The sequence below is a fragment of the Manihot esculenta genome, chromosome 1 (genome assembly GCF_001659605.2).
Source record: "Manihot esculenta cultivar AM560-2 chromosome 1, M.esculenta_v8, whole genome shotgun sequence".
Lineage (NCBI taxonomy): Eukaryota > Viridiplantae > Streptophyta > Magnoliopsida > Malpighiales > Euphorbiaceae > Manihot > Manihot esculenta.
Window position 1 is genome coordinate 29,362,276 of NC_035161.2, and position 9,120 is coordinate 29,371,395.

Genomic DNA, 9,120 nt, shown 5'->3' on the forward strand with positions numbered 1-9,120 from the left:
GACGGTGCTTTGGAGATCCTTTTGGTAGGGCGGCCGATGGGTGGGACTATTTGGCAAGCTGCTGAGATTGTTTTACCCAGGTTGTCTGGCCGGCCTCCTCCTCAGTTTGCTGTTCGAGCTCCAAAGAGGTTCTGGGCTGATGAGAGGTCTGCTCCTTATTCCGAGAAGAAAAAGGAAATTTCCCCAGTGCCCCCGTCGCCTTCTTTTGATATAAATGGAAGTGGAGAGAATGATCAACTTATTGTTCCCTTTGATGTGAAGTACCAGTATTATGCGAGGCTGAGATCTGCTGCACTCAGTCAAGCTTCTGGCGATGCCTTCGAATGTATGCTCTGCGATCTCCTTGGAGCCGTAACTAGAAAGCCCGTGTTTTCATGGTACATACGGACAAGCTCAGATATTATATCCTGTCCGTATGTATCGTGAATCACATCTGGGCAATCAGGGTGTCGACCTATTATAGGGGAACAGTGAGAAATACTTATGGGAATCAACTTGTTCAGTTCCCCTATAATAGCGAGAGAAATCTTGGCCTTTTCTGAAAAACTCACATTCCGAGCTGCGAGAAGTCCTCCGAACTGAAGACTAGAATAGTAGGGTAGGTGATAATCGTAGATGATGAAGTATCCGGATATGTAAATCCTTTAAGGATAGTCTTCCATTCTGTAATGTAGGCCTTTGTAACGTGCTGTAATGTACTTTTCTTTTAATGAAATTTTTATTTTTTACACATACTTGTTCTTTCTCTGTCATGGATGAAGTACTGATACTGCTTTTCTTCGTAGCTTTAGCCAACTAAATTTTGTTCCATTTTTTCCGAGCTGAACTGACCGTATTTCGCGAACTCCTGCTTTTAGTCGATGAGCCGAGCCTCGGGCCTACTTAACCAACTGGACGGGCGGTTTACTTTTCCGAGCTTGACTAACCAACCTGTGAGCTCGGTCTTTACTTGATGGATTGAGCTTTGAGCCTCCTTTAGCCGACCGAGCTCTCAAGTTATGTTTTCCGAGCTGGACTAATCCGACCTGTGAGCTCGGCCTTTTAATCTTTGAGTTAATTTCTGAGTTCTCAGCTCTGTATGATCCCGAGGTGCCCTTGTCGCCTTCTTCCGATCTCGCAGCCTTTGTTTAATAACGATAAATCAAATCTTATAACTTTTTAAGTGATGAGCCAGTCTGACCTTTATCATGCTCCCATTTACTTGTACTTTTGAGTTTTTTCTTGACTTGCCCCTCTGTTTCCTTGGTATTTACCATGGAGGTGGTGAATTTTGCAGGTTGAGTTGTTCCTGTGGGCTAAGTTGCTCTGACTGGCGAGTTGGGCTTGTATTATGTAGGTGGCGAATGGGCTTTTGATTGATGGGCTGTAATCACGGATCTGGCCCTTGACGGATGTGGAGAAGCCCAGTGATCTTTTTGCCCCTTTACCTTCTCACCGGTTATTTATCTACCCGTTGAGAGGGTAAACTTCGAGAGTAATTAATGATCGCGCCGCTCCAAGACAAAACTGTTCAGATCAACGTTCCGTCTCATTATTGCCTGTCATCTCGAATTCCTTCTGTCTTCTGAGGAAACTAGCTCTTTTCTACTCTCTGTCTTCCTGCAACTCCTTCTGCATTTTTCACCCCCTTGTGTTCTCAGGTACGCTTCCTTGTTCTTCCATGGCAAGTCCAAAACTTCCTGATGTTGATAACCTTGAGTCGCATATTACACCCTCCAACATAACTAAGTATATTTTCCAGAGACTTTTAGATGCTCCGTTGTATTTCATTCGAGCACCTCTTTCAAATGAAAGGATAGTCCTTCCTTACCCTCCCCCTCCGGGTTTGGTGGATCCCCAAGAGGGTCGTCGTATAGTGTTTTTCTTGAAGCAGAGAGAATTCGGTCTGCCGTTTCCTTTTACCCCTTTCTTTATTGAGGTCTTTGAATACTTCGGGGTAACTCCTCGGATGTTATCCCCAAATTCCATTTTGTTCATGTCCTGTTTTGAGTCTATCTGCCTGAGTTGGGGTTTTACACCCACGGCCTGTCTGTTTGTCACTTTTTTCCGTCTGGTTAGGGCGGTTCAAAAGTTCTATTATTTTTCCCCCCGTACTGGGTTATCTCTTTTCACGGGGTACAAAGACTCCATAAAGGGATGGATGGAGAATTTCCTTATGGTGGAGTTAAAATTAGAGTCCGCCCGAACGTGGGAGGTGGATCTAAGTTGGGGGGAGATCTTTCCGGGTTGCAACGAGCTGCCCCAATTGAGTCTTATTGAGCAGGTCGGGCTGCTTCGACTGACTTCCGTTGAGAGGAAGTATGACGTCGAGAAGTGTATGTTCGCGTCCAATCTTAGGGATATCCGGGACACGGGTATACTGCCTTGTCCGACTATTCTGTTTCTTCTTTGCTCATAATATCGGAAAGTATGCTGATTCTTTATAATTTTGTTTCTTTTGCAGCTTCTGAGGTAAAAATGGATGACATTAAGTTCCCCAAGAACTTTGTCCTGTCTCGGGATAATATGCATGCCATTTTCGACGCCTTTGGGGATGGGCGTTCAGTGACTGAGATTGCTGCGGAGATGGTTCAAGCTGCTTCCTCTAAGAAGGTTAGTGTAACGACCCGGAAATCTGACCCGTTACCGGCGCTAGGATCCAGATCGGCTTAAGGCCGCCGGGACCCGTAGCAAGCCTACATACCTCCTGTAAACCTGTGGAATCCCATACATAACAACATATACATGATCTGTAAAAATTTTTCTTTTCTCTTATCCAAGCAAAACCTGTGCATGCACAAAATCATACATAAACCCCACACTGGAGTCCTGCCTGGAACCCGTGAGGGTGAAGGGATGTTAAGAGCTGCTCACGACGCCAGTGGAAAGCCCGAGGTGGCAAGAGGCCAGGCGAGGGATAGCCCTGGGCCGTGAGCGGTAACAGTGCCGGGGATCACGTCCGGGCTGTTACAGTTAGCCGACCTCCCACCAAAGCTTCTTCTAAAGCTTCGAAGCCGAGCTCTCGCAGCACCAAGTCATCTCGGCTGTCTAGCCGAGGTGGATCAAGCTCAACTTCGAGGCCTGCTGAAGGGTCTAGATCTGCTCCGGCCTCCTCGGAGGTTGTGAAGGAAGCCTCCCTAGCTATTGTGGAGCAGACCCAAGGTGCTGAACAAGTGGAGCAGGGTATTGCTCATTCTCCTGGAGGGGTGTTAGAGGGAAAATCTAAATCCCCTGCTACTGAAGATAAGGAGGTCTCTGGGACAGGGATGGAGATCATCCTCCTAGATGACCAAATCTCAGAGGTTTCTGCTCAAGATGCCCCTGCCCCTGCGAGGACTGAGCCTGAGGGATCTGAGGGCATTTCATCAAAGACCGGGGACAAGCGTCCAGCCCCCTCCGGAACATCTGCCCCATCTCCTGCTCGGAAGAAGTCCAGGACTGCTGCAGGATCTTCTCCAGCTCTTCCTCCCATTGGGAAAGAGAAAGGTGTTTCTGCTATGCCTTCGTTATCTCCTTCTGGCAACGTGCTGAACACATCGGACATTACCTCCGAGTCTCCGGCCAGTGCTGTCGCCGAACTTCTCAGAGAGCGAATGTTCGACGAAATTACAGAGGCTTCGGATCCTCGTCTTCTTGCCCTGACTGGTCTTTTAGCCAGTTCTACCAAGGAGCAAGTGTCCTTCCGATCTCGCTCTCGTGAGGAGCTCGGGTCTTCGATTAGAGAGATGCTTCTGATGGTAAGTTATTTTGTCACCTCTCTTTAGGTTTGCTTTGTTTCTTTTTCTTGACAGTTGTTCTTCCTTTCTAGGTGACGGGCCTCTTTATGGAGGTGGATGTTCGTGATCGCTCCCTCCAGGAGTCCGTAGACCGCCGAATTGAAGAGGCGCGTCTGGAGGAAAATCTGTCTACAACCAGCGATGCGAGGGGTAATCTGGTAGCTGCTCGGGAGCAAATCCAGTCCCTCCAGGTGGAGTTGCATTCTGCGCTGGAGGCCCTTAGAAAGGCTGATGAGAAGGCGGCTGAGACAGCAGGGCATACCAAGTCTTTAGAAGCAGAGCTGTCTCAGACCCGTGAGGTTCTCAAAGCGTCTGATGAGAGGGCAGCTGCAGTGGAGGTTCGTTGTAAAGAAGTTTTGAAGCAGCTGTCCTCTATGACGGAGGCCCTTAGCGAAAGGGATGAGGCCGTGAGGCAAAAAGCTGAGGTCCAGCAACAATATGAGGCCTTAAAGGCTGATTTTGAAGGACTTCAGGTTCATCTGGAGGAAGTGAAAACTCAGAGAGAAACAGCCCTAGCTCGGGTGGAAGTCCTTGAGCAGGAGTTGAGCACGAGCTCTGATCGCATCAGAGACCTGGCTTCATCGGCTGAGGAATTCAACCTTCGCCACCAACAACTCAACCATGAAGTCAAGACCTTAGAGCGCAAGTGTTCATCCCTGCTTGGGGTAGTAAAGCATGTTGAAGATAAGGCTCAGCTAGTGCGCGAGCAATGTATTGCGGAGTATCAAGAGTCTGACGAGATGAAAAAGAAGATCGAGCAGGCCTGTGAGGCTCATCTTCAGGACTACAAAGACTCTTCTGAGTTTAAGGAATTTGTAGCTGAGGCCTGTGAGGAACATCTCGATGAATATAAAGCTTCTGGTGAAATGAAATCGGCTATTATTAAGAAAGCCTTCCGTATGTATGTGACCGGCTACAATTGCGGCTTAAGAGAAGCCAGACATGCTCCTGATACTCCTTTGGCCAAGCTTCGCAGGTACGAAGTGGACTCAGATAGCGAGCCAGTGCTGTATGGGGAGGATGATTTCCCTATGCCCCGAGGAGATTGCCGGAGGAACATATGCCGGCCAGCTGAGTCTTCCTCAGAGGGATCCGAGCTAGAGGGGGAGGACGTGGAAGTCCTTGAGTCAGGGAAGGATGACCCTAACTCTGAGAAGGAGGATCTCCACCTTGAGTCAGAGATAGCTCCTGTTGTAAACGTTGAGGGCTCTGATCCAAGGGATTCCGAGCTTCCTTCAGATGTGACTGCAAGTAGAAATAATGTAGGCGAGGGTGTTCTTACTGATGTAAGTCCTTTAAGGACTATTTATCCCCCCGCCTCGTCAGAAGGATAATTTGTAATAGTTATTTGTAATGAAATATCAGTTTTCTTTTTCCTCAAAGTACTTTAATATCTTTTTTCTCATATTTGTACACTATGTATTCTCCTTCATAAGCTCTGGATTGCTCTTTGAGTTGCAAGCTCAACTCTTAACTAATAGTCTGAGAGATCAAATCTCATACCTTTTAATGGCGACTAGCATGTCTGTTTTTTGCTTTTAGCTTTTCCTTCTTGGTTGTGAATTTGGACGTCTGTTCCCGATAGACTGATTTTGGAGTATAGCCTTTTCCTCCTTCATTTATCCTCTTACAGGTTTCTTCGTTTATGAGCCTTTTGTGAGGGAGCCCGGCCTTTTGTTTTGGCCTTCATACCTTGGGCTTCTGAGGATGCAAGTCTATCCGAGCTGGGAGCTCGACCTTGAGCTTAATATAGGTCTATCCGAGCTGGGAGCTCGGCATTTTGCCCGATAGCCAATCTTTTAGCGTTAGCGTCTGTTTCGAGGTCGGTTCCTCTTGGCTATTGTGCCCCGAACCTCTTCAGGAGGTCGGAACCTGATTTTGCCTTGGTTGCTCTGGGCTCCTCTCTTTTTTGTGAGGTCGGAACTGTATTTTATAAGTTGTCCCTGCATATGTTATGGGAAATTTTCATTTTGGGAGGCTCTTAAGTCCTTCTCCGACCATTTTTGTTTTCAGAGGATCTTTATGAGACCCTGGCTGTTTTTGTTCCGAGGTGATCTCGGGGCCCCGCCGGCAGTTTTTTGTTTTGTTTTCCCGGGAGTTCTAGGGGATCCCGGTCTTCATGCTCCGGGAGGCATCTTTAAGATCCTCGCCGGCCGTTCCGGGGTGACCTCGGGGCCCGCCGGCAGCTTTTTGTTTTGTTTTCCCGGGAGTTCTAGGGGATTCCGGTCTTCATGCTCCGGGAGGCATCTTTAAGATCCTCACCGGCCGTTCCGGAGTGACCTCGGGGCCCGCCGGCAGTTTTTTTGTTTTGTTTTCCCGGGAGTTCTAGGGGATCCCGGTCTTCATGCTCCGGGAGGCATCTTTAAGATCCTCGCCGGCCGTTCCGGGGTGACCTCGGGGCCCCGCCGGCAGCTTTTTATTTTGTTTTCTCGGGAGTTCTAGGGGATCCCGGTCTTCATGCTCCGGGAGGCATCTTTAAGATCCTCACCGGCCGTTCCGGGGTGACCTCGGGGCCCGCCGGCAGTTTTTTTGTTTTGTTTTCCCGGGAGTTCTAGGGGATCCCGGTCTTCATGCTCCGGGAGGCATCTTTAAGATCCTCGCCGGCCGTTCCGGGGTGACCTCGGGGCCCGCCGGCAGCTTTTTGTTTTGTTTTCTCGGGAGTTCTAGGGGATCCCGGTCTTCATGCTCCGGGAGGCATCTTTAAGATCCTCACCGGCCGTTCCGGGGTGACCTCGGGGCCCGCCGGCAGTTTTTTTATTTTGTTTTCCCGGGAGTTCTAGGGGATCCCGGTCTTCATGCTCCGGGAGGCATCTTTAAGATCCTCACCGGCCGTTCCGGGGTGACCTCGGGGCCCTGCCGGCAGTTTTTTTGTTTTGTTTTCCCGGGAGTTCTAGGGGATCCCGGTCTTCATGCTCCGGGAGGCATCTTTAAGATCCTCACCGGCCGTTCCGGGGTGACCTCGGGGCCCCGCCGGCAGTTTTTTTGTGCCTTCTTGAGGTTTTTGCACAAGATTCAGGCTCATTGGCCTTACTGTCGCTTCGTCATCTCAGCTGGTTTTTGTGCCTAACTGAGGTCTTGTTTCAAGGGATCTTTCTGAGCCCTGTTCTTTCTTTTTCATGGAGGAATATTATTCTTTTTCATGGAGGAATATTATTCTTTTTCATGGAGGAATGTTATTCATAAAGATAATTCATATTTGTATAAATAATTCATATTCGTCAAAATACAACGTCTTTCTTTACAAACATTTCAAGGGAAATACCTTTTTAGGTGCTGGATGTTCCAAGCGTGGGGCTCGGGGTTTCCTTGCATATCTTCGATTCGGTATACCCCTGGCTTAACCACTTTTGTCACCTTGAAAGGACCTTCCCAGGTCGGTGCTAACTTGCCCGCGGCTGCTCTTTTTCCTGTAGCTTCCAGGTTTCTTAAGGTCAGGTCTCCCACTTTTAAGCTTCTTTCTCTGACCTTTTGGTTGTAATATCTCGTTGCTCGTTGTTGATAAGCGGCAGTTCGGACTTGGGCTTCTTCCCTGACTTCCTCAAGAGCATCCAGGTTGCTTCTTAACTTATCCTCATTGGTATTCTCACTAACGAATTGGACTCGATGAGTGGGGATCTGCAATTCAACTGGGACTACGGCTTCTGTGCCATAAGCAAGTGCAAACGGTGTTTCTTTAGTTGGCGCTTTGGGGGTGGTTCGGAGTGCCCATAGTATGCTATTGAGTTCTTCTGCCCAATTCTCCTTTGCGCCATCCAGCCGTTTCTTTAATCCTTGAAGGATAGCTCTGTTAGTGACTTCTGTTTGGCCATTAGTCTGAAGATGAGCTACGGAGGAGAATTTATGCCATATGCCCATGTTCGTTGTGAAGGCTCTGAAAATGCTGCAGTCAAATTGTCTGCCGTTGTCTGAGATAAGTACTCTAGGTATGCCAAATCTGCAGATGATATGTCCCCATACGAAATCTATCATCTTGCGAGCTGTGATTGTGGCTATTGCTTCTGCCTCTGGCCATTTCGAGAAGTATTCCACAGCCACCACCACGAATTTCCTTTGCCCCGTAGTCTTGGGGAAAGGTCCCAGGATGTCGATTCCCCATTGTGAGAAAGGCCATGGACTGGATATGCTTGCTTGAGGAGTGGCAGGGGTTCTGATGGCGTTAGCAAATCTCTGACATACGTCGCACCTCCGGACAAACTCTTCTACTTCTTTTTTAACAGTGGGCCAGTAGTACCCTTGCCTGAATATTTTGTTGGCTAATGTCCCTGCTCCCTCGTGAGCTCCACATAGGCCTCTATGTATTTCCTCCATTACCTTTGCAGCTTCTTTCGGGCTCACACACCGGAGCCATGGGCTGGACTTTCCTTTTCTGTATAAGGTTCCCCTTATTGCTTGGTAGTTGGCAGCACGAGCTGCTATCTTTCTGGCTTCATCTTTATCTTCTGGGAGCTCACCCTCCTCCAAGTATCTCAGGTATGGGGTCATCCAAGTTGGGCTCTGTTCTACCTGCAGTACCGCGTTTGTCTTTTTAAAAGCAGGTGTACGGACATGCTGTATATATACTTCGTCGGGAAGCTGTTCTAACTCCTCTTTGGTCAATCGACTAAGCAGGTCTGCTTCCTCATTTTCATCCCGAGGTATTCTTTGAAATCTGACGATAACTCCCCGACCCGTGAGCTCGGCTTCTATAGTTTTTACTTTATCAAGATAGTTCTGCATGATGGGGTCCCTAGCCTGATATACTCCCGTCACCTGATTGATCACCAACTGAGAGTCGCTATTCACCTCGAGGTCTGTTACCCCGACCTCCGAAGCTACCAACATTCCATTTACCAGGGCTTCATATTCGGCCATATTGTTAGAAGCCGTGAAGTCTAGACGCAAGGCATAACATACTTTAAAACCTTCTGGCCCCTTAAGCATTATCCCAGCGCCACTACCCTCAGCACTTGATGCTTCGTCTACATACAGCTTCCAGCTAAAATCTTGGGGGGGCTCTCTCTCTTCCTCCTTTCTTGATATCTCTGAGGATGATCCTCCTTTCTCCTCATTGAATGCGCACTCCGCTATGAAGTCAGCCAGAGCTTGGGATTTTATGGTTGTTCGAGGTCGGTACTCTAGACAGTAAGGGCTAATTTCTACAGACCATGCCAACATCCGCCCTGAAGTTTCCGGCCTATGTAGAATCTTCTTTAAGGGTTGGTCTGTCATTACGACTCCTTGGTGGCCTTCTAGATAAACTCTAAATTTTCGGACTGCTAGCAATAAGGCGTAAGCAAATTTTTCAATGTTCGAATATCTGACCTCAGTGTCTCTGAGTACCTTGCTAACGTAGAAAACAGGTTTCTGCTCTTCTTCTTCCAACCTT